Here is a 26960-nt window from a genome sequence, read left to right as displayed (position 1 = left end):
CAGCGCTTACTCCTTGGAAGGAAAGTTATGACCAACCTAGATAGCATATTGAAAAGCAGAGACATTACTTTGCCAACAAAGGTCCATCCAGTCAAGGCTATGGTTTTTCCTGTGGTCATGTATGGATGTGAGAGCTGGACTGTGAAGAAGGCTGAGCCCCAAAGAATTGATGCTTTTGAACTGTGGTGTTGGAGAATACTCTTGAGAGTCCTTTGGACTGCAAGGAGATCCAACCAGTCCATTCTGAAGGAGATCAGCCCTGGGATTTCTTTGGAAGGAACGATGCTAAAGCTGAAACTCCAGTATTTTGGCCACCTCATGCGAAGAGTTGACTCATTGGAAAAGACTCTGATGCTGGGAGGGATTGGGGGCAGGAGGAGAAGGGGGTGACCGAGGATGAGACGGCTGGATGGCATCACTGACTCGATGGACATGAGTCTGAGTGAACTCCAGGAGTTGGTGATGGACAGGGAGGCCTGGCATGCTGTGATTCATGGGGTCGCAGTCGGACACGACTGAGTGACTGAACTGAACTGAAGGGCCTAAATATTTTCTTAATGAAGAGGTTTGCTTCATGACAGGTAGAAGTCTGTTTTGTGTGACTTGATGTCTTTCACAACACCCAGCATATTCAGCACCTATCGTTTGTTGTTGCTCAGTCACTTGGCTGTCTCCAACTCTTTGTTACCCCATGGACTGCAGCACACCAAGCTTCCCTGTCCTTGACCATCTCCCGGAGCTTGCTCAAACTCATGTCCATTGAATTGGTGATGCTATCCAGCCATCTCATCCTCTGTCATCCCCTTCTCCTGCCCTCAATCTTTCCCAGCATCAGAGTCTTTTCCACTGAATCAGTTCAGTGGAACTGATCAGGTGGCCAAAGTACTGGAGCCTCAGCTTCAGCATCAGTCCTTCCAATGAATATCCAGGATTGATTTCCTTTAGGATTGACTGCTTTGACCTCCTTGAAGTCCAAGGGACTCTCAAGACTTCTCCAACACCACAGTTCAAAAGCATCAATTCTTCGGCACTCAGCTTTCTTTATAGTCCAACTCTCACTTCCATACATGACCACTGGAAAAACCATAGCCTTGACTAGATGGACCTTTGTTGACAAAGTAATGTCTCTGCTTTTTAATATGCTGTCTAGGTTGGTCATAGCTTTTCTTCCAAGAAGCAAGCACCTTTTAATTTTATGGCTCCGATCACCATCTGCAGTGATTTTGGAGCCCAAGAATATAGAGTCTGTCACTGCATCATAGTCACTAAATTATAATTTGCTGAATTTAACTAGATTTCATATAATACATTTGGCTAGAAAAAAAGTAAATGTCCCAAAATCATATTAATAGTGGATTAGAAAGAAAACCATAAGTGTTCGAAGGGGACTAGCTTCTCCTTTGGAAAATTTTTTAAGAGAATTTTCTTTGAAAAATGGTTTAAGAGAATGAAATGACACTTAAGGATGAGGAGATGCCATATTTTAACCAAGGGGCTCAGTTTGCCACTGACTGTGTTACTGATGTGGAAATGCCCCAGGCCCAGAAACTTTTGAGAGCAACAGGCTGATCAAATATCCTGACCTTAAATTACCTCCTACTTATATAGGTGAAGTGAAAGTTGCTTAGTCATGTCTGACTCTTTGCGACCCCTGCATAGTACGGGTGAGTAAAAGTGAAATGAGCTGTTGAGTTAGCTTGGAATTCAGGTGAAATTCTATGACTAAGTTTACACTAAATACATTAAATTCTATGACTAAATGTACTCCTACTCCTAGAAAAGAAACATAGCTGTGAGTCATCCCAAATGGAACTACTTAAATGTCTATCAATTGTGGAATGACTAAATCATGCTATATTTGTACAATGGATTGCTATTTAGTTATGAATGTTACCTATGACATGACTGATTTTTAAAATAAAATATTGAAGAGTTGCAATAGACAATGCTCACTGTGTTTGCATTAATTTCAAGATAACAGACAGGTTTATGGAAACTCTTTGCCTGCTCTGACCCTGATAGCTCAGTTGCTAAAGAATCAACTGCAATGCAAGAGACCCCTGTTCGATTCCTGGGTTGGGAAGATCCCCTGGAGAAGGGATAGGCTACCCTCTCCAGTAATCTTGTGACTCAGCTGGTAAAGAATCCGCCTGCAATGTGAGAGACCTGGGTTCAATCCCTGGGTTGGGAAGATCCTCTGGAGAAGGGAAAGGCTACCCACTCCAGTATTCTGGCCTGGAGAATTCCATGGATGGTATGGTCCATGGGGTTGCAAAGAGTTGGACACAACTGAGTGACTTTCACTTTTTTTTTTTTTCCAGAAGTTACTCAAGACACATAGTAGGTCCTAAAGCACCACTTGTTTAATATAAGCTTTCTGGTCAACCTCCTCCCTCCCTATATTAAAGAGTAATTTAGAAATGACTGTGTAGCCATTATAAAAGACTGCCTACATTTTTAAACTGCATTTTGTCTTTGATACCTACTTGGGGGAAAAAAAAAGGAAAAATGTCCTTTAATTTTTCCAGTTTATGGGTCACGAGCAACCTGATTACATTGAAATTAGTTTCTACTCATTGTCATCCATTATTTTCCCTTTTTTTATGGTGTCATGGCTCTTTTGTTGCTTCTCCTCTCCAGGCAGAGGAGCTGTACTGAAATGTGTTTATAAGTTGTTGCACATATATCTTGCAGGTTGCTTATTCCTGTTTCCACTTCCATCCTGATTAAATTCAACAAGGACTTTGGCCTTGGGTGAAAAGAGAAGCAAATTTAGCAGTGCTCCTTGAATTTATGAGACTGAGACATGATTTGTTGGTACTGGAGATTGGACACTGCTCTGGAGAGTGGGGCTGATGAAGGAAGAAGAACTTTGCCTCTGATGTCGGCAATCACATGGGATTCACAGGCAGGACTTGGCTGGGCCAAGCCTCCTCTAAAGAGGCTGCATAATGTTCCTTGAGGGGTCAGAAGGTTCCACTAATGTGGCATCTGCTCTTGGAGCACTGAGATGGAAAAGGAAGTGAACCTACATTTCCTGTCATCTATCAGTCTAGTCGCCAAACTAAACACGAAACAGTTTACCTCATTCGTACTGAGCACAGTGAATAGGTTTCCTCTCATTGGAGTACAATTGCTTACAATGTGTGTTAGCTTCTGCTGTACAACAAAGTGAATCAGCTATATGTATACAGAAATCCCCTCCCATGCCCCCCTCCCGACTCCTCTAGGTCATCACAGAGCACTGAGCTGAGCTCCTTGTGCTATACAGCAGCCTCCCACTAGCTGTCTATATTACACATGATAGCGTATATACATGGAGAAGGCAATGGCACCCCACTCCAGTACTCTTGCCTGGAAAACCCCATGGATGGAGGAGCCTGGTAGGCTATAGTCCATGGGGTCACTAAGAGTCAGACACGACTGAGTGACTTCATTTTCACTTTTGTGCATTGGAGAAGGAAATGGCAACCCACTCCAGTGTTCTTGCCTGGAGAATCCCAGGGACTCTCTATGGGGTCGCACAGAGTCGGACACGACTGAAGCGTTTTAGCAGCAGCAGCGTATATATGTCAGTGCTACTGTCTAATTTGTCCCACGGTCCCCTTCCTCTCAGCCCGTGTCCACAAGTCTGTTCTCTACATCTACGCCTCTGTTCCGGCCCTGCAGATAGGTTCATCAATGCCTTTTTTCCTAGGTCCCATATACACGCATTGTATGTGTGTGGCAGTCACATTAATATACAATATCATTTTTCTGTTTCTGACTTACCTCACTCTGTATGACAGATAGACTCTAGGTTCATCCACATCACTTCAAATGACCCAATTTCATTCCTTTTTATGGCTGAGTAGTATTCCACTGTATATATGTACCACATTTTCTTTATCCATTCATTTGTCAGTGGGCATTTAGGTTGCTTCCATGTCCTGGCTATTGTAAATAGTGCTGCAATAAACATTGGGGTACATGTATCTTTTTGAATTATGGTATTCCCAGGTTATATGTCCAAGAGTGGGTTTGCTGGGTCATATGGTAGTTCTATTTTTAGTTTTTTAAGGACCCTCGCTACTATTCTCCATATTGGATGCATCAATTTACATTCCCATCAACAGTGCAAGGGGGTTTGTTTTGGCAATAAGGAAGCAGAAGCTCAAGGAAGCTAAATAACATGCTGAAGACCACCAGCTATAAGCAAAGAAGCAGGGTGAGATCTGGAAACCACAGCTGTGATTTCCAAGCATGCGTTATTTCTCTGTCAGTTCAGTCAGTCAGATCAGTCGCTCAGTCTTGTCCAACTCTTTGCGACCCCATGAATCGCAGCATGCCAGGCCTCCCTGTCCATCACCAACTCCTGGAGTTTACTCAAACTCATGCCCATTGAGTCGGTGATGCCATCCAGCCATCTCATCCTCTTTCATCCCCTTCTGCTCCTTCCCCCAATCTCTCCCAGCATCAGGGTCTTTTCCAATGAGTCAACTCTTCATATGAGGTGGCCAAAGTATTGCAGTTTTAGCTTCAGCATCAGTCCTTCCAATGAACACCCAGGACTGATCTTTAGGATGGACTGGTTGTATCTCCTTGCAGTCCTAGGGACTCTCAAGAGTCTTCTCCAACACCACAGTTCAAAAGCATCAATTCATCGGTGCTCAGCTTTCTTCACAGTCCAACTCTCACATCTATACATGACCACTAGAAAAACCATAGCCTTGACTAGACGGACCTTTGTTGGCAGAATAATATTTCTCTGTAGGTACCAAGAAACCTAAAGAAGAGAAATGTGTTAAGCAATGAAATAAAGTTTGGAATAAAGGGCAGTGGTCCAGCTAAGAAAGTTGTACCATCAGTGGGGATTGGGGGCAGGTCTCACAGCCAATTAGCAAGGTTATGAGATTTTCTTCAGTGCGTCTCAGAAACCACAGCCAGGATGGAGAAATGATCCAATTGCTCAAGGGCTGGGGTCTGCATCATGAGTGTGGCTAAAGTTTACAAGGCAGCAAATCTGAGACTGACATGAGGGCCATGACGTGTACACACTGAGCCCAGGCTGTGTGCAGAGCTGACTAACTCCAGAAGGGAGAGGGGATAGACTGGGGCTGTGGGGAAGGGTCTGAAGTTAGAGGAAGGGTAATTTGGGGGAAATGCGGAGACAGGGAAAAGAATATCAAAGATACTCAAGGGAAAGAGTAGATGATGTCATTAAAGAGGCCAGTTTCAGGGTTGGATACAGTACAGACAGAACCCAGTACATATCTTATTCTCTGACAAGCTGCTCCCCTCCAGCTGTCAGACTGTGGGTAAGTCTAATGAGATAGGCTTCCAGGGTTATCTGTACTTAAACAGGAGCCTCTTCCTAGACAAAGAAATGGTGCTTAAAAGATAAAGGATGCTTCACTGATAGAATGACAGGCTCTATAAACAGATGCTAACGATCGTGAAAGCTAGATTTCTGGGGAGGACATCCCTCAGTACTTCCTTCAAATCTTACTACACAAGTGAAGTCTGATCTGTACTTGCTCTGCCTGAAGCCATCCTTAGAATGGGTTTTGTTAAAGGGGTTATAGTCCCCAGATTGGGATTTTCTTGCCACAGCCATTGGTTTCCGAGCACTCTCTTCTGTTTTTCTCTCCAACTTCACTCAGCACTACTGCCCTGGTTTCTTCTTCGTTCCTAGAACATTCCTTTCTTGCTGAAAGACTTTGCATTTACCAAGAGGTTTACTCTTCCATCAAAGAGGTCTTCCATGGAAGAGGTCTGGAAACCTCTCCCATCAACTTTCAACTTTTCAGGAGGCAGCTCCTTCTCATGGTTCAGGTCTCTGCCTAAACATCACTGCCTTAAGAAACCATACCCAACCACCGACCTCAAACACATCCTCCACCACCCACCCAGCTACAGTGCTTATGCTAGTGGGTAATTACTGTGCCCCTTACCTTCTGTCGCCACAACAGGAAAGGAAGCCCCAGGCAAACAGGTGTATGCTGGTGTATTCTCAATGTCTAGCAAACTGCCTTAGTACAATCAGTTCAGTTCAGTCGCTCAGTTGTGTCTGACTCTTTGTGACCCCATGAACCACAGCACACCAGGCCTCCCTGTCCATCACCAACTTCTGGAGCCCATTCATACCTATGTCCACTGAGTCAGTGATGCCATCCAACCATCTCATCCTCTGTCGTCCCCTTCTCCTCCTGCCCTCAATCTTTCCCAACATCAGGGTCTTTTCAAATGAGTCAGCTCTTCACATCACATGGCCAAAATATTGGAGTTTCAGCTTCAACGTCAGTCTTTCTAATAAACACCCAGGACTGATTTCCTTTAGGATGGACTGGTTGGATCTCCTTGCAGTCCTAGGGACTCTCAAGAGTCTTCTCTAACACCACAGTTCAAAAGCATCAATTTTTCAGCCCTCAGTTTTCTTTATAGTCCAACTCTCACATCTATACATGACCACTGGAAAAACCATAGCCTTGACTAGATGGACCTTTGTTGGCAAAGTAATGAATGTCTCTGCTTTTTAATATGATGTCTAGGTTGGTCATAACTTTCCTTCCAAAGAGTAAGTGTCTTTTTAATTTCATGGCTGCAATCACCATCTGCAGTGATTTTGGAGCCCAGAAAAATAAAGTCAGCCACTGTTTCCCCATCTATTTGCCATGAAGTGATGGGACTGGATGCCATGATGTTAGTTTTCTGAATGTTGAGCTTTAAGCCAACTTTTTAACTCTCCTCTTTCACTTTCATCAAGAGGCTCTTTAGTTCTTCTTCACTTTCTGCCATAAGGCAGTACAATCAGGGACCAGGTAAAGGATGTTTGGATAAACAAATGAGTAAGTGATCGATTAGCAAGCACCTCAGAGGGGCAGCAGCAGGGTGGAGGAGAGAAAGAAGTGGTTTCATCGGCTGGGATTTGTTCCTTTCACAATGAACCTTTCAACTCTTTCCTGTTGGGCAATTCTAACCAAATTTTCCAGTGTAAAAAGCTTATATAGAAGGGGACAGAGGGAGAAGCATGGCCTTTTGGCCTGACCCCTCGACCACAGTCTGAGGCTGGAGGTGTGCTGAGGTGTGCCACTCTGAGCAGCCCCTCCCTGTCCTTCCCTCTAAGGAAGGGCAGGAGGGTGGCCCAGCAGCCAGGCCTTCTGGAGTGTCCTGAGACTCCAGGGCCTCGAGCCCCCACGCCCGGCGGCATGGCTGTTGAGAAGATTGCCAACTTCTGCACCAGCAAGATCGGGCTCACCACACTGGCCCCGGCGGTGCAAGCAGGTCCTTACCACCGTGATGTCTGAGGGTGCTGGAATATTGTGGCGGCCATGAAGACCCATGGTGCGGACAAGGTCATGGCCTGCACCTCGGCCTTCCTACCATGGGACCCTTCCAAGGTGCCCCCAAGACTGCAGGATGTGACTGATGACCAAATCCAGATGCAGAAGATACTGCAGGAGTCGGGCCTGAAGTATGCAGCCAGGGATGCCACCACCTATGGGAGACCAGCCGCTGACTGGGGCCCACACAGGGACCCTGGATGGACGAGGGCCCTCGAGGGTCATCTCCAAACAGGACCTGGGCCACTTCATGCTGCACAGCCTCACTACTGGTGAGTACAAGGGGGACAGCACCTATCCCTCCCATGAGTATGAATAGGGCTCTGACCCCATCCAGGAGCACAGCATCCTGCCAAACAGAGAACAAAGGAAGTGGGGCAATAATCTTGAGTCAGAAGCTTCAAAAAAAAAAAAAAAAAACAGAAGGGAACAGAGGGCATTTATGATTTTCTTTGGATTCCTCTTGTCCCAGGAGTGATCCTTGGTCCTACACAGCCCACAGCCATGTGAACGTGATTATACGCTGAACTGTGTCCCCCAAAATTCCTAAGTTGAAGCCCTAACCACAAGTACCTCAGGATGTGATTGTATTTGGAGATGGTTTCCTGCCATTATTAAGGTGGGCTGTAATCCACCTGGCTAGCATATTCAAAAGCAGAGACATTACTTTTCCAACAAAGGTCTGTCTAGTCAAGGTTATGGTTTTTCCAGTGGTCATGTATGGATGTGAGATTTGGACTGTGAAGAAAGCTGAGCACCGAAGAATTGATGTTTTTGAACTGTGGTGTTGGAGAAGACTCTTGCGAGTCCCTTGGACTGCAAGGAGATCCAACCAGTCCATTCTGAAGGAGATCAGCCCTGGGATTTCTTTGGAAGGAAGGATGCTAAAGCTGAAACTGCAGTACTTTGGCCACCTCATGCGAAGAGTTGACTCATTGGAAAAGACTCTGATGCTGGGAGGGATTGGGGGCAGGAGGAGAAGGGGACGACAGAGGATGAGCTGGCTGGATGGCATCACTGACTCAATGGACGTGAGTTTGAGTGAACCCCAGGAGTTGGTGATGGACAGGGAGGCCTAGTGTGCTGCAATTCATGGGGTTGTAAAGAGTCAGACACGACTGAGTGACTGAACTGAACTGAACTGAACTGAGTGTCCTTATAAGAAAAGCCAACTTGGACCCACAGAGAGACCTCAGGGATGTCCACGCATAGAGGACAAACCACAAGAGGACACAGTGAGGGGAGAGCTCACTGCCAACAAAGGAGAGAGAACTCAGGAGAAGGCAAATCTGCCAACACCTTGACCTTGGACTTTGGCCTCTAGAACTGTGTTAAGAACAAGTCTGTGTAAGCCACTCAGTCTGTGGAGTTGTGTTATTGCAGCCTGAGAAGACTAATACAAACAGAGATAATAGTCTTACCACCTCATCAATAACCTTAACAGATGGACCTGACCGCCTGGTACAGAGAAACACAGTCGTGAGTGGGAAAACACACTGGCTGTGCACTCATGTCCCAAACACACGACTTCTCACCTCAGGACATTTGCTCAGCTTCCCTGAGTCCATGCCCTCTTCTACAAAATGCCACTAGTGGATGCGTTACATGAGACACGCTTTATGAAAGTATTTGTCATAGATCTTTTTTCTTTTTAATCAAGGAGGTGATGTGCAATTTTTTAACTTAATTTTTTTTTTATATTGGAGTATACAGGAGACCTTGCCTGGAGAATCCCAGGGACAGGGGAGTCTGGTGGGCTGACATCTATGGGGTCACACAGAGTTGGACATGACTGAAGTGACTTAGCAGCAGCAGCAGCATACAGGAGACCTGGGTCCAGTCCCTGGGTCAGGAAAATCCCCTGGAGAAGGCAATGGCACCCCACTCCGGTACTCTTGCCTGGAAAATCCCATGGACGGAGGAGCCTGGTAGGCTACAGTCCATGGGGCCGCAAAGAGTCACACATGACTAAGCAACTTCACTTCACTATAGTTGATTTACAATATTGTTAGTTTCAGAGGTACAGCAAACTGATTCAATTATACATATATCTGTTCTTTTTCAGATTTTTTTGCCAGATAGATTATTTGTGTATGTTAGTTGCTCAGTCGTGTCCAATTCTTTGCAATCTCATGGACTGTAGCCCGCCAGGCTCCTTTGTCCATGGGATTCAGTTCAGTTCAGTTGCTCAGTCGTGTCTGACTCTTTGCAACCCCATGAATTGCAGCACGCCAGGCCTCCATGTCCATCACCAGCTCCCGGAGTTCACTCAAACTGACGTCCATCGAGTCAGTGATACCATCCAGCCATCTCATCCTCTGGCGTCCCCTTCTCCTCCTGCCCCCAATCCCTACCAGCATCAGAGTCTTTTCCAATGAGTCAACTCTTCACATGAGGTGGCCAAAGTACTGGAGTTTCAGCTTTAGCATCATTCCTTCCAAAGAAATCCATGGGATTACAGAGCATTAAATAGAGTTCCCTGTGCCATACAGTAGGTCTTTGTTGGTTTTCTATTTTATATGTAAGGGTGTGTATATGTTAATCCAAAACTCCTAATTTATCCCTCCCCCCAACTTTTCCCTGTTCGTAACTAAAGTTTGTTTTCAGAGTCTGTGAGTCTGTTTCTGTTTTCATAAATAACTTCATTTGTATCACTTTATTAGGTTCCACATAAGTGATATCATATGGTATTTGTCTTTCTCTGTCTTATTTTAGCTAGTATAATAATCTCTAGGTCCATGCGTATTGCTACAAATGGTATTATTTTATTCCTTCTATGGCTGAGTAATAATCCATTGTATGTATGTACTGCATCCTCTTTATCCATTTATCAGTTGATGGAAATTTAGGTTGGTTCCATGTCTTGGCCATTGTAAATAATGTTGCAACAAACACTGGGGTGCATGTATCTTTTTTAATTATGGTTTTCTCTGGATACATGTCCAGGAATGGGATTGCTAGATCATATGGTATTTTTAGTTTTATAAGGAACCTCCATACTGTTCTCCAGAATGGCTGTACTAATTTATGTTTGCACCAACAGCATATAAGTGTTCTCTTTTCTCCACACTCCCTCCAGCATTTGGTTTTTTTAATATTTATTTATGTACTTACCTATCTATCTGGCTGCCTCAGGTCTTCGTTGCAGCACGCAGGATCTTTCATTGCGGCATTCAGGCATAGTTGCTCCATGGTATGCGGGATCCTAGTTTCCCGACCAGGGATCGAACCCGTGTCATGAGCATTGCAAAGTGGATTCTCAACCACTGGACCACCAGGGAAGTTCCCAGAATTGATTGTTTGCAGACTTTTTGATGGTGGCCATTCTGACAGGGGTAGGTGATACTTCATTATAGTTTTGATTTACATTTCTCTGATAATTAGCAATTTTGAGCATCTTTTCATGTTCTTCTTGGCTATCTGTATGTCTTATTTGGAGAAATGTTTATTTATATCTTCTGCCTATTTGTTGATTGAATTGTTTTTCTGATATTGAGCTGCATGAGCTGTTTGTATATTTTGGAGATTAATCCCTTGTTGGTCATCTGGTTTGCAAATATTTTCTCCCATTCCATGGGTTATCTTTTTGTTTATAGTTTCCTTTGATGTGCAAATGCTTTTAAGTCCCATTTGTTTATTTTTGTTTTTATATTCATTATTCTAGGGGGTGAATCCAAAAAGATATCATGGTGATTTATATCAAAGATTGTTCTTCCTATTTTTTCATTGATGAGTTTTATACTATTTGAGCTTATGCAGGAGACCTGGGTTCCATCCCTGGATTGGGAAGATCCCCTGGAGGAGGGAAAGGCTAACCACTCTACTATTCTGGCCTGGAGAATCCATAGACTGTATAGTTCATGGGGTCACAAAGAGTTGGACATGGCTGAGTGACTTTTACTTTCACTTTTCACTTTAGGTCATTAATCCATTTTGAGTTTATTTTTGTATACAGTGTTAGAGAATGCTCCAATTTCATTCTTTTACATGTGACTATGCAGTTTACCAGCACTATTTATTTAAGACATTGTCTTTTCTCCATTATATATTATTATCTCCTTTGTAGTAGATTAATTGACCATAGGTACATGAAAACAGTCAGTGTCAAGGTGTTCCTCCACCATACAGCCCCTTTGTCCACTTGCTGGAAATTTTATGTTCTTCTAGTGCTTAAAATGTCATGGTTTGCTGCATTTCTTCCTGCAGGGTGATTCAAACATCCATAAGGAACTGTCAGGAGAAAGTAAACTAGTCCCATTTAGAAAAATAATAATGGATTTCATAGGAGAAACTCAGGAATGAATGAATTTGTCTGAAAAATAAATAAATAAAAATAGAAGACCCTACTCTAGCTCTGTGGGTAAATTTTCCTTATTTTTATATCATTAACTTTTATACTATGAATCATTTTAACTATTAAATATAGATCACCTAGCTGGGGATTGACCTGACAGAGAATGGTTGGATGGCATCACTGACTCCATGGGAATAAGTTTGAGCAAACTCTGGGAGTTGGTGATGGACAGGGAAGCCTGATGCAGAGTACATCATGACAAACAGTGGGCTGGAAGAAGCACAAGTTGGAATCAAGATTGCCAGGAGAAATATCAATAACCTCAGAAATGCAGATGACACCACCCTTATGGCAGAAAGTGAAGAACTAAAGAGCCTCTTGATTAAAGTGAAAGAGGAGAGTGGAAAAGTTGGCTTAAAACTCAACATATAGAAAACTAAGATCGTGGCATCTGGTCCCATCACTTCATGGCAAAACAGTGGAAACAGTGGCTGACTTTATTTTGGGGGGCTCCAAAATCACTGCAGATGGTGATTGCAGCCATGAAATTAAAAGTTCCTTGGAAGAAAAGTTATGACCAACCTAAACAGCACATTAAAAATCAGAGACATTACTTTGTCAACAAAGGTCTGTCTAGTCAAGCCTATGGTTTTTCCAATGGTCATGTATGGATGTGAGAGTTGGACTATAAAGAAAGCTGAGCACCAAAGAATGGATGCTTTTGCACTGTGGTGTTGGAGAAGACTCTTGAGAGTCCCTTGGACTGCAAGAAGATCCAACCAGTCCATCCTTAAGGAGATCAGTCCTAGGTGTTCATTGGAAGGACTGAGGTTGAAGCTGAAACTCCAATATTTTGGCCACCTGATGCAAAGGGCTGACTCATTGAAAAAGACCCTGATGCTGGGAAAGATTAAGGGCAGGAGGAGAAGGGGATAACAGAGAATGAGATAGTTGGATGGCATCACCAACTCAATGGACATGAGTTTGGGTAAACTCCGGGAGTTGGTGATGGACAGGGAGGCATGGTGTGCTGCGGTTCACGGGGTCACAAAGAGTCGGACACGACTGAGTGACTGAACTGAACTGAAGATGCTGCTGACAAAGGAATTCTTACTTTTAATTTTTGTGTTTTTCCAGATTTCATTCATACTGAAATTAATGGGGGAAAAAATCATCTTTCAGTTTACAACTGCAGGAATTGCTTTCCATGGGTAATTTCATATTTCTAAATGTCACTGCATTTTAATTTTTGTAAATCTATACATACCAGTAGACCATTCAGGTATAATCTAAATCAAATCTTTTATGATTATACAGTGGAAGTGAGAAATAGATTTAAGGGCTTAGATCTGATAGAGTGCCTGATGAACTATGGACGGAGGTTCGTGACATTGTACAGGAGACAGGGATGAAGACCATCCCCATGGAAAAGAAATGCAAAAAAGCAAAATGGCTGTCTGGGGAGGCCTTACAAATAGCTGTGAAAGAAGAGAAGTGAAAAGCAAAGGAAAAGGGGAAAGATATAAGCATCTGAATGCAGAGTTCCAAAGAATAGCAAGAAGAGACAAGAAAGCCTTCCTCAGCGATCAATGCAAAGAAATAGAGGAAAACAACAGAATGGGAAAGACTAGAGATCTCTTCAAGAAAATTAGAGATACCAAGGGAACATTTCATGCAAAGATGGGCTCAATAAAGGACAGAAATGGTATGGACTTAACAGAAGCAGAAGATATTAAGAAGAGGTGGGGAGAAGGAAATGGCAACCCACTCCAGTATTCTTGCCTGGAGAATCCCATAGACAGAGGAGCCTGGCAGGCTACAGTCCATGGGGTCGCAAGAGTCGGACACGACTTAGCGCACTGTCTCACCCGAGAGATCCTGCCACATACACCACAAAATCCAAACATCCCCCAGTGACCTTGGCCCCACTGTTCCAATCACTCCCAGGTGGGAATTCAGGCACATGTCCACAGAGGTCACAGACAACATGCATATGGTTCTGTTATGTCCCATATATTACCCTTTCATGTCCCAAGGAAGACATTTTCTCTTAGAGATTTTCATTTAGTGTATCTTTAAAAAATCTTGTATTAAACTTGCCTCCATCATTTTCTTGGGTAAGGACAACCCAGAAATGGCCCTTTTGTGTCTGTGATGTTGCCATTCACAGCTTTCTTGATAGGCCTAGTACAATCTTGAGAACAGGGCTGCTGTATGTTGAATGTCAGACGGTAGCTCTGAGCTTTGCCTATCTTAGGGAGTTATGCTGTGCATTTTTTACTGGTGTACCATGTTTAATTTGTCCCTAATACCTTTGAAGTTTTTCTGAGAAATGAAATAATGCAAAATGAACTTATTAAAATACATTTTAAGCCTTTAAAAAAAAAAAGAAGAGGTGGCAGGAATACACAGAAGAACTGTACAAAAAAAATCTTCATGACCCAGATAATCACAATGGTGTGATCACTGACCTAGAGCCAGACCTCCTAGAATGTGAAGTCAAGTGGGCCTTAGGAAGCATCACTACAAACAAAGCTAGGGGAGGTGATGGAATTCCAGTGAAGCTATTTCAAATCCTGAAAGATGATGCTGTGAAAGTGCTGCACTCAATATGCCAGCAAATTTGGAAAATTCAGCAGTGGCCACAGGACTGGAAAAGGTCAGTTTTCATTCCAATCCCAAAGAAAGGCCATGCCAAAGAATGCTTGAACCACTGCATAATTGCACTCATCTCACACGCTGGTAAAGTAATGCTCAAAATTCTCCAAGCCAGGCTTCAGCAATACGTGAACCGTGAACTTCCAGATGTTCAAGCTGGCTTTAGAAAAGGCAGAGGAACCAGAGATCAAATTGCCAACATCCACTGAATCATGGAAAAAGTAAGAGAGTTCCAGAAAAACATCTATTTCTGCTTTCTTGACTATGCCAAAGCCTTTGACTGTGTGGATCACAATAAACTGTGGAAAATTCTGAAAGAGATGGGAATACCAGACCACCTGACCTGCCTCTTGAGAAACCTATACGCAGGTCAGGAAGCAACAGTTAGAACTGGACATGGAACAACAGACTGGTTCCAAATAGGAAAAGGAGTACGTCAAGGCTGTATATTGTCACCCTGTTTATTTAACTTATATGCAGAGTACATCATAAGAAATGCTGGGCTGGAAGAAGCACAAGCTGGACTCAAGAGTGCTGGGAGAAATATCAATAACCTCAGATATGCAGATGACACCACCCTTATGGCAGAAAGTGAAGAGGAACTCAAAAGCCTCTTGATGAAAGTGAAAGTGGAGAGTGAAAAAGTTAGCTTAAAGCTCAACATTCAGAAAACGAAGATCATGGCATCCGGTCCCACCACTTCATGGGAAATAGATGGGGAAACAGTGGAAACAGTGTCAGACTTTATTTTTGGGGGCTCCAAAATCACTGCAGATGGTGACTGCAGCCATGAAATTAAAAGACGCTTACTCCTTGGAAGGAAAACTATGACCAACCTAGATAGCATATTGAAAAGCAGAGACATTACTTTGCCAACAAAGATCCATCCAGTCAAGGCTATGGTTTTTCCTGTGGTCATGTATGGATGTGAGAGCTGGACTGTGAAGAAGGCTGGGCGCCAAAGAATTGATGCTTTTGAACTGTGGTGTTGGAGAATACTCTTGAGAGTCCCTTGGACTGCAAGGAGATCCAACCAGTCCATTCTGAAGGAGATCAGCCCTGGGATTTCTTTGGAAGGAATGATACTAAAGCTGAAACTCCAGTACTTCGCATGAGGCCACCTCATGCGAAGAGTTGATTCATTGGAAAAGACTCTGATGCTGTGAGGGATTGGGGGCAAGAGGAGAAGGGGGCGACAGAGGATGAGATGGCTGGATGGCATCACTGACTCGATGGACGTGAGTCTGGGTAAACTCCGGGAGTTGGTGATGGACAGGGAGGCCTGGTGTGCTGCGATTCATGGGGTCACAAAGAGTCAGTCACGACTGAGCAATTGAAGTAAGGAACTAATACATTTTCTGTCTTGGTGTTCCTCCCTGTGGCCTCAGTTGAGCCCACATTACTAATGGCAGGTGATGTACTTTTACATTTATAGCCTTAAGTTGTTACAGTTGATTTGGGTGAGGAAAAGAGAGAGGAAGAGTCTTAAATGACCATTGGCATCAACAATGGACCAGGTGTGAGCAGTCTATACCCACTTGTAATGAGTAAACCCCTGAGATAAACAGGAGCATAATTATACTCACTTCTCTTTAAGTAAAATCAGCTTGGCTCCTGAAAGCTCAATTCTCTTTGGAACCTACTCTTGCCACTCATGGTGAACTCTGTCACTGCCATTTTTAAATGCAGCAATTCAAGATTTAAACTTGGTCATACCAAGCCTTTTCTCCAACCCCTTTCTCCCTTGGAATGATTTATGACAGTGGGTGGGGTTCATTGCCTTGCCAGCTGGAAGAGGCAGCTAGAAGTCAGCCTCCATGCCTGACTTCCTCTAGACCCAACTCAGGTCTCTAGGTCTATGAGCTCTGTCCCGGAATGCCCAAGTCCACCTTGGACAGAGGCAGGAGGCAGACAGAAAGGTAGCAGACAACTCTCGGTGGCTTTTTCCTACCCCACGCACAGGAGCTCTTGACTCGGGCTCTCTTGGCTCATCCACTGGACACCTCAGCAGGTGCCTTGTTGGACATTATTGGAGTAAAATACAGTGAACGAGGCTACAGAGCGGTATCTCCAGCTCCCACCAGCATTCAAGTCATATCCACTTTCTCTCTGACTCTCCTCTTCATACCAGCTGGGTGAACTTTTTACTCATTTTATTGAAATATAATTTACATATAGTGCAGTTTGATTAGTTTTAACAAATGCATACACCTGTGTAAACTGTACACTTAACATTAGAATATTCTGTCACCCAGAAATTTTTCTTATGCCCCTTCCCAGTCAACCCCCACCCCCAAGAAAACACTCTGGTGATTTCTACCATCAAAGATTAGTTTTGTGTGTTTAGAATTCCATGTAAGTGAAATCATGTAGTCCATACTCTTTGGGGTCTGGCTTCATTCACTCAGCATCGCGTTGTTTTGTGCATCAGTAGTTTGTTCCATTTTGTTGTATTTTATGAATATTGTGCCCATTGTTGGACCAGCTAGAATGGAGAGAGGAAGAAGAAAATTGTAAACACCACTCAGGCCCGCCTGAGTTGTGATAGAAACACAGTAATTTGAGCACTGCTTTTCTTACTTTGGTATAAATGTTTATGCATATATTAACCAATTATTTCCCCCCTCCCTCATTACCTTAATATCTATCATCAGACATTCAATAGCTGCTTAGCCTTTTATCTCAGTATTTAACTTACAGTATATCAAAGTAAGAGCATGACGCAGCTTGAAAAGGAACAACATCACCTGGAGATGGATTAAGTGACCAATGAGTCTTTGTATCCTTTTGGGGATAATAATATGGGTGGGCCTCATCCAATCAGTTGAAGGCCTAAGTGGAACAAAAAGACTGGCCTTTTTTGTTGAGGAACTTTTGAAAAGAGGAAATTCTCCAGAAGATTGCCTTAGGACTGGGATGGTACCATCAGCTCCTCTGGGTCTCAAACCTGCTGACACACTGCAGATTTTAGACTTCCCAGTATCCACAATCATGTGGGCCAATCCCCTATAATAAACCTTTATATATAAACATACATATGTATATATAATAAATCTATATATACATCTATGTATAATAAGTATATTATGCATATACTTATTCAGTTCAGTTCCATTCAGTCATAGGGGTGGTGATATGACTTATACTTATTACATATACTGACATATACTTATTACATACATAACATATATGTATACATCTGACATATACTTATTGCATACATAATATATATGTATACACATATATTCTCCCATTGGTTCTGTTCCTTTGAAGGACCCTTACTAATACACTGACCCACTGACCAACAGCCAATCCAGGCCACCTACCAGAGGCAGAGGTGACAGCCTGCCTTAGACGCCTCCAGCAGGCGCCCTCCTCAGGTGACACCCCTGCCTTCTCACAGTCCTTTCCAGCCCTTCATGGTCCACTTGTGCCAGTGTTTCAGAAGGTCTGGTGAGTGATGTTTCTCTGATCCTCCAACTCCTCCCTTCAAATCTTTACACTTCCAGCTTCTTCCACAATTGTGTAAAGCCTTGTTCCTATAATAAATATTAACACTATTCTATAAAACTCATACTGTTCATGGGGTTTTCACTGAGCACCAAAGAACTGATGCTTTTGAACTGTGGTGTTGGAGAAGACTCTTGAGAATCCCTTGGACTGCAAGGAGATCCAACCAGTCAATTCTAAAGGAAATCAGTTCTGAGTATTCATTGGAAGGACTGAAGTACTGACACTCCAATACTTTGGCCACTTGATATGAAGAACTGACACTGGAAAAGACCCTGATGCTGGGAAAGATTAAGGGCAGGAGGAGAAGGGGATGACAGAGGATGAAGTGGTTGGATGTCATGACAGACTCAATGGACATGAGTTTGAGTAGGCTCTGGAAGTTGGTGATGGACAGGGGAGCCTAGCTTGCTGCAGTCCATGAGGTCACAAAGACTTGGACCCAACTGAGCAACTGAACTGAACTAATAAAACTCAATGATTTTACTTTCATTATTGTACCATGAATTATACCATATAATTTAATGCAAAAGAAAGCATGCTAACATTCCCCAAATAGGTGGTAAATCATGAAAACTGTTAGTCGGCTCTCATTTCTTGTCTCATTCACTCATTCATTGGTTCATTTGTTCACTTATTCACTCAGGGAATACTCAATACAGGGCAGGTGCTATTCTATGACAGCAGACCTGAAATGTACCAAGGGCTCGTCAGGGTCTAGAACTCTGGCTAGCGAGGGAAAATTGCCAAGAGGAGGTTTCAGTTCAGTACAGAGAAGTTTCTGACATTAAAACTGCCTGTAAATGAAGAGCCTCTTCTTTCCAAGGTAATGAGGGTCTAGCTACCAGAGAAATTAACAATTTACTTAACCAGGATACTTCAGAAAGTATTGGCACATCAATCCGTGGTGTTTACATTTTCACCAGATTTACTTTTACATTTTACATTCTGCGATTGTCTTGTATGCCATTTGTAAGATTCTATATGCTGTCCATATTCTGAGGTGACTATGAGATATAACAGAATTATGATAGTCTCCAAATTATACCACGGGAGAAAAGAACTAGTGTTTATTGTATATTCCAAATACTCAGACAATTTTCATTGGTTATTTTATAATCATCCCAAAACTCTAAGTTTTTTTATCCCCTCTGAGATCAGCAAGCTATAGTGACTTGCCTAAACCCCTCAGTTTCTAAACAGAAGAGGCTGAAATCTGTCTGCCCCCAAGAGTCCTTGTTTTTTCTTTTATGTTATATCACATTAAGGTTCAGCATTAGTGTGTGGAAAACTAATAAGATTATCAATTATATGCAATTGCATCATCTTCAAGTATATTCTTAATGAATGCATACTTTGTATCCTAGAACACATATCTTATTTCATGTATCAAATTAGTTCCATGGCATCAGTTATCAATGTTTTGCCTCTTCTGATCACTCCAGTCCCTTACCTTCCCACTTAATCCTCACAATAACCTGTAAATACAGTTATTAATAATATTTAGCCTCATTTTACAGATGAGAACAATGAAAATCAGAGAGGCTGAGAAATATATCCAGAGCCAATGTATCAAGGCTAGAATTCAAATTCTATTATAGTCCGATGTTGAAGGCCATTCTCCATGCTCTGGGTCCCCTGGGGTTAATTTCTGCCATGGGCAGGGGCTGAGGGGTGAATTTTGTTTACTGTATTTTCCAAGATGACTCATTCTTCCTCCTACATGTCCCAATACTGTTTCTTCCTTCTTCTCCCTCCAGAGGCTTCTGTAAACAGCTTCTTGTTCATTCCTATGCCAATTTCTACTTTCAACCTCATTTAAACATTTGGAAGACTCACCTCAACAAGGCACTGGTTGAGCAAATAAAAAGAAATCTTTTAGTATACTTAAATTGTGATGGATGACACAAAATTCCATTCAGTGCAATTTAGGTCTTCTAAGACATTTCTTTTATGTTGCCCATCCATGCACTCATAACTAGATGATTTTGCTTCTAGGTATGATAAAAATCCACAGAGGATTTCATTTTGCCTTTAAACTATAGCTGGTCATTGCTATTTGAGATGTTTAAGGCAACCAGGTATATAAATAGCCTCATCTACAATTAAGGGAAAGATGATTGTACCTTTGTAATATTAATCCTGGGATAGACACAGCCTCATCTGCTATTTCCACCAGTTACCAACAACAGCTCTAAAGCAGAAAAATAAAATGGAAGAGAATTGCTTTTCAGCTCACTACAGGAAAAGGAAAGCTACATTAGTACATATGATTCATATAAAAAGAGAAACACACACAGTGGGAGAGAAGGAAGCTAATATTTGTTAAAGGGTTAATATATACCAAGAACTTGGTTAATATATACCAAGAACTTCACATATCTTACAATGTCCCTATCATTTCCTATTCTTAATTTCATATTATAAAGGAAAGAATTGATCCCAAAAAACAAACTCAGCTTGATAAATCCCTCCACCCCAAAAGTCCAGGCTTTTCTCACTATAATACATTGACCCTGTGTACAATCTGATGCAAATTTCTCTTAAAAACTTGGAAATTGTTATATAAGATGTCATTTACCTTCCTGTGCTTCAGAATGAAAATAAAGTCATGAATCAGAGTCATCACAGCCTCTGCTCTAGTGTTTATTACCCAGTTTACAAGCACTCTCATGCTTTAGCCTTGACAAATTTGTTCAGAAACCCTGAAGTTTATGATGAAAGTGAGTAGACAAAACTGTCCTCCCATTTGAAACACTAGAGGACTTCTAGCTATCTGGAGATGGTGTCTGTCATCTCGCCGATTTGGGGTGCAATGCCTTGCCTTCCCTCCTCCCTTGGGATAGAAGTTGTCTAGGGCTGATGCTTTTGACAAAGCTGTTTATTATTCAAGGTCCCATTCCTTCTCTGGACCAAGGTGAGATACACCAAAGCCAGGTTCTCCCCACTCCTACTCAAGACTCAGATTTTGTGTGGCTGCAGCTAAGTCACGTCAGTCGTGTCCAACTCTGTGCGACCCCATAGACGGCAGCCCACCAGGCTCCCCCATCCCTGGGATTCTCCAGGCAAGAACACTGGAGTGGGTTGCCATTTCCTTCTCCAATGCATGAAAGTGAAAAGTGAAAGTGAAGTTGTTTAGTCGTGTCCAACTCTTTGTGACCCCATGGATTGTAGCCCACCAGGCTCCTCCATCCATGGGATTTTCCAGGCAAGGGTACTGGAGTGGGGCGCCATTGCCTTCTCCGCAGATTTTGTGCAGACAGATTCAACGAGAGAAAACAGCTGAAACAATAGATTTAACCCAAAGATGCCCCCATAGACACTGCCTATCACTTCTCCAACTCTGCTCAGAGTTTGTCCTGTTTATGACTTATTTTATCCTTTCCTCTAGTTCTGTGGGCATCCTATATCTTTCCAATATACTTCCCCTTTATTAGCTACAGTCATTTTCTGCTGCCAGCCACCTAAGTCCCTAAAATGACAAGCCATCCAAGCTTTGAACTATGATGCGGGGCCGCAGTCACGTTCTCCTGCCATGGCCAACGCTGAGCTCTGATGCCCCTTCTCTCCCGGATGCCCGACTCCTTTCACCTGTGTTTGCAGGTGTGCTCTTCCCTTATCAATTCGCCATCGTCAGCTGAGCCCACTGAAAAAAATGGTCATGATTCCCAGTAGCTCAGATTGTATCCCCTACTGAAAGAGATGATCATTCGGTAGGAATGAAACCAAGAAACTAGACAATGTTGTAGACAAGGAAAAGTGGGATCACACATGCACTAAGGAAAAGAAAGGAAAATACCTACAGGTCGGGTTAGTCAAGGCTATGGTTTTTCCTGTGGTCATGTATGGATGTGAGAGTTGGACTGTGAAGAAGGCTGAGCGCCAAAGAATTGATGCTTTTGATCTGTGGTGTTGGAAAAGACTCTTGAGAGTCCCTTGGACTGTAAGGAGATCCAACCAGTCCATTCTGAAGGAGATCAGCCCTGGGATTTCTTTGGAAGGAGTGATGCTAAAGCTGAAACTCCAGTACTTTGGCCACCTCCTGCAAAGAGTTGACTCATTGGAAAAGACTCTGATGCTGGGAGGGACTGGGGGCAGGAAGAGAAGGGGATGCCAGAGGATGAGATGGCTGGATGGCATCACTGACTCAATGGATGTGAGTCTGAGTGAACTCCGGGAGCTGGTGATGGACAGGGAGGCCTGGCATGCTGCGATTCATGGGGTCGCAAAGAGTCGGACACAAGTGAGTGACTGAACTGAACTGAACTGAGACTGTTCTATACAAACCTGTTCTAGCACTATCTATAACAGTTACTGCCCTGTCATGTGAACAATGTCATCCCGGACAATCTGCCCCAGAATATTTCCCTAGTTTATGAAATCTCACACCCAGGGAATCCCTCTATATAGATTCTTAATTACTGAATATTTTACTTAAGACTACGACAACTTATACTTCATCACTTCCACACTCAGATGTGCCATGCATGTGCATGCTCAGTTGTACCCAACTCTCGGCGATCCCATGGACTGTAGCCCACAAGGCTTCTCTGTCCATGGGATTTCCCAGGCAAGAATACTGGAGTGGGTTGCCATTTCCTCCTCCAGGGGATCTTCCTGACTCAGGGATCAAACCTGAATCTCCTGCATCTCCTGTATTGACAGGCATGTTCTTTACCACTGAGCCACACTCAGTGTATTGGGGTTTAATTCAAATGTTTTAGAAGAAAAATCTACTAATATTAAAAATCTACACGTCATCTAGCCTTTCACTACTAGGAGCAGGTGTTATTGCAGACTACTCAGAGAATAAATTTTTGGGATCTGAGTCCATCTGCTTTATCTCCTGCTGCTGGTTATCATGTTAGCCCATAGATAGTAAAATTATAGCAAACCACCACAACCCTCATCACCTTGCAGATGTTTCATTATTCAATTAATATCTGTCCATTTAATCTGCAGGTGAATAAAGGACCGGAGACAGCTGTATTCCCTCAGGGGCTTCCAATTAAAAAGGATTAAGGGCATATCTATACCCTAATTGTCCCCAATTTCTCAGCGTAATCATGTTTTACTCCATCTAAATATGTCAGCTACAGAACTATCCTATAAATAGTCATGCTTTCAGAAAGACTCAAATCAGATAAGAAAATATGCATTTGCAGAGTCAGATAAAAATAGTTTAGGATGAGGACTCTAAGATACAGATTCTCAGTTTTGTACCTGTGAACACACACCCCCTCATCTCTGCTCAATTATACTTCCCTGTCCTTTGAGCACAAGTCATTCACTTCCTCATGAAAGCTTCGGTGGCCCACCGACCTCCTGATATATTCCCTCTCCAGAGGTCCATTCATCCTCTGAAATTCCAGGAGTCTCTCAGGGCACTTAGCATAGTTGGCCATACACATTCTGACCTCTAGGGGGAGCCCAAGGCTCCTCTTCTCCCATTCGGACCCTGCTAAGGTCCACTTCGGTCACCCAGTCGTGTCCGATTCTTTGCGACCTCATGGACTGCAGCACGTCAGGCCTCCCTATCCATCGCCAACTGCTGAAATTTACTCGGACTCATGTCCATTGAGTCGGTGATGCCATCCAGCAATCTCATCCTCTGTCGTCCCCTTCTCCTCCTGCCCTCAATCTTTCCCAGCATCAGGGTCTTTGCAAATGAGTCAGCTCTTCGCATCAGGTAGCCAAAGTAGTGGAATTTCAGCTTCAGCATTAGTCCTTCCAATGAATATTCAGGACTGATTTCCTTTAGGATGGACTGATTGGATCTCCTTGCCATCCAAGGGACTCTCAAGAGTCTTCTCCAACACCACAGTTCAAAAGCATCAGTTCTTCAATGCTCAGCTTTCTTTATAGTCCAACTCTCACATCCATACATGACCACTGGAAAAACCATAGCTTTGACTAGACGGACCTTTGTTGGCAAAGTAATGTCTCTGCTTTTTAATATGCTATCTAGATTAGTCATAGCTTTTCTTCCAAGGAGCAAGCGTCTTTTAATTTCATGGCTGCAGTCACCATCTGCAGTGATTTTGGAGCCCCGAAAAATAAAGTCCAAGGTAAGGTCCAAGGACGTAATAAAGCACCGAAGCACAGTGGGCCACAGAGCTGATTAGGGCACAGAGAGTGATGCTTTGCTGGAGGAATAAAAGTGAGGTGAGTGGGATGCTTTGAGAAGGATTTCCTTCCCACGTTTGTGGTACAAGCTAGTAAGCCTTTGGAGCCATCTTGACCTACCTCTAGTCTGTGTCCACATTTACAAGGTACAGGGAGTTCCTGAAGCTGGGTATGTTCATTCCGGACACTCAGGGGAAGCCCGGAAAGTTTTCTTGCCTTTCCCAACACCTAAAGAGTTGCCTGCCTTCGTGGACTCATGGCCGCTTCCTCCATCTTCACAGCCAGCAGCATAGCACCATCAAATCTCTCTCACTCTGACACTCCTGACTCCCTCTCAGGAGGACACCTGTGATTGCATTTAGGGCTCACCTGAGCAATCCAAGACAGCCTTCCCACCACAGGGTCCTCAGCTCAACCACAACTACAAAGCCCCTTGTGCCATGTAAGCTGAAGTCACAGGTTGCAGGGATTCAGACATAGATATTTTGGAAGGCCATTATTCTACCCACCACACTGCCTCCCCCACCCCCTTGCTGTCACACACACACACACACACACACATGTGGCCATGTAGTCACATCAGACATTTACGAAGGGCCCCAGTGCTGAGATGGAAGGGATTTTTTTTAAGAGTATTTAGCCCTGCTCCCGCTACAGAGGCACTGGGAGAGCACAGGAAAACCAGCACCCCCTGCACCTTCCAGGGAGGAGCAGGAAAAGCATCTCTGCCTTAATTTTAGGGCACCAGCCCTCAGACAGCAACAACCTCCTCCTGGTCTCTTATACTAGGGTTACGGCTGCAAAGCTCACTGACAGTTGAAAACGCATGAATCAAATCATCATACGTGATAGAAGTGATTCTCAATTATTCCTTGGGGCCAATATGAGCTTTTATATAAAGGATTGCCTCAAATTGAGTGCACTCACGTTATTTTATTAAGCTCGGGACCCTGCATCCCACTCAGAAAGCTACTGCCCCACCTTGACTCCTTAGGACATCAGCCCCAAAGATGAAGAAGCACTGGGACTCCTCCCCAGAATTCTTGTTTAACATAAAGGGATTGAGGAGAACAGAGGAGACACAAAGAACAGAGGAGATGAGAGGCCAGGAAAGAAGAGAAATATGATGAGTAAAATTTTCCAATAGGGTTCCCTAGGAAACAAATGGGCAAAATTTGCAGCATGCTTACCTGGGGAATGAAATGCATTGGCAGTCAGAGGGAGGGGGAAAGGAGAATGGAATAAAAAATACGCCAAGTAGAAAGTGGACCTTTACTTATAAAGTCCATTCTGCCCACTGGCAGGGACTATCTCCTGATGCTGCATGGAAACTGGGACCAAGAACCAGATGAGGGAGGGAAGGAGAACAATTTATCTGCAGGCTCATTCCTGCCTCCTGCCTCTTGTTGGTCCAAGTTCACCCACATTGTGTCACCTGGCCCCTCCAGGCAGCAAATCTCATGTCATCAGTCCCTCCTCTTAGTTCTGAAGCAACAGACTCAGAATAGAGCAGTATCCTGCGAGTCTGGTCTTGACCAGCTCAAAGTCCAAACTCAGTGACCCTCTGTCTCTAGGGCCACCTTTGCAGGACAGACACAGGTCAGGGCTTGGGACCGCAAACCACCCTGGCCTAACTCTTTGGTGACTACATTCAGGGCTTCAGCTATTTAAGACAACTCTTTCCCAGAAAAACTAGGCTGTACTAGACTCTTTCTATAAGCTATTCCATTTACCTGACTGCTTTTTCCAGGTGAGAGAAGGATTGTTACCTTATTACACAAGCAAGGAAAGTGACACACAGTTAGTGAAGGGTCATTCAAAGTAGCAGAAAGAGCCTAATAAGGTAGGAGAGTAGAGTTCATTAAGGAGAAAAGAAAAATATACTCTTAAGAGAACAGTAACTCCCAGACTCAGGAGGGTCTTCAGAGCCAGGCTGTAGAGTTGGGCTGTTATTTGGTAGCCCTGGGGCCAGCAGGGGAGGGTCATCTGCTGAGGAATGACCTATGTACATGTTTTCAGAAGATAATCCTTCTATAGTCAGGACTTCCCTGGTGGTCCAGTGCCTCACACTCTGCGCTCCCAGTGCAAGGGGACCCAGGTTCCATCCCTGGTCAGGGAACTAGATCCCACGTGCCACAACTAAAGATTCCTCATGCCACAACTAAGACTCACCACAGCCAAATAAAAATAAATAATAATAAAGTAAAAGTAAAAAAGTAAAAAGTCACTCAGTTGTGTCCGACTCTTTGCGACCCCATGGACTATAGCCTATCAGGCTCCTCCATCCATGGGATTCTCCAGGTAAGGATACTGGAGTGGGTTGCCATTTCCTTCTCCAGGGGAGAAGTTACTGCTGCTGCTAAGTCACTTCAGTCGTGTCCGACTCTGTGCGACCCCATAGACAGCAGCCCACCAGGCTCCCCCGTCCCTGGGATTCTCCAGGCAAGAACACTGGAGTGGATTGCCATTTCCTTCTCCAATTCGAGAAAGTGAAAAGTGAAAGTGAAGTCACTCAGTCGTGTCCGACTCTTAGCGACCCCATGGACTGCAACCTAGTAGGCTCCTCCATCCATGAGATTTTCCAGGCAAGAGTACTGGAGTGGGGTGCCATTGCCTTCTCCATAATAATAATAGAAGAAGATAATCCTTCTGTGGTAATAAGAAGGGTGGTGGGTGCTCAGTTGCTTCAGTCGTGTCCAACTCTTCAGGACCCTGTAGACTATAGCCTACCAAACTCCTCTGTCCATGGGATTCTCCAGGCAAGAACACTGGAGTGGGTTGCCACGCCCTCCTCCAGGGGATTTTCCTGACCCAGGGATCAAACCTTGGTCTCTGACACTGCAGGCGGAGTCTTTACCCACTGAGCCACCAGGGAAGTCCCAATAAGAACGGGGGCAGAGACAACAAAGATATTGTGAGACTTCTGCAGTCCATGTGGAAGAAGGCAGGGCACTGGCAGGTTTAACACCTTGACCGTGGGTGACAAGGTGGCGGAAAGAGTGAACCACGGCCCCGAGGTTCTTCTGGGAGCAAACATAGATGGGTCAGGG

The 26960-nt window shown here is 43.8% G+C and overlaps 1 pseudogene across 1 annotated transcript; it reads left to right on the top strand.

The window, feature by feature from the left end:
• Window positions 1-7269: 7269 nt before the first annotated feature.
• On the top strand, window positions 7270-7727 carry LOC105004640 (annotated as a pseudogene). The gene has a single exon (XR_827246.1). The product of XR_827246.1 is annotated as a flavin reductase (NADPH) pseudogene (transcript).
• The last annotated feature ends 19233 nt before the right edge of the window (window positions 7728-26960 follow it).

Source organism: Bison bison, unplaced genomic scaffold (assembly GCF_000754665.1).
Source record: "Bison bison bison isolate TAMUID 2011002044 unplaced genomic scaffold, Bison_UMD1.0 scf7180017864481, whole genome shotgun sequence".
Classification (NCBI taxonomy): domain Eukaryota; kingdom Metazoa; phylum Chordata; class Mammalia; order Artiodactyla; family Bovidae; genus Bison; species Bison bison.
Note: the sequence above shows the minus strand (reverse complement) of the source record. Positions and strands in the feature narration are given on the sequence as shown.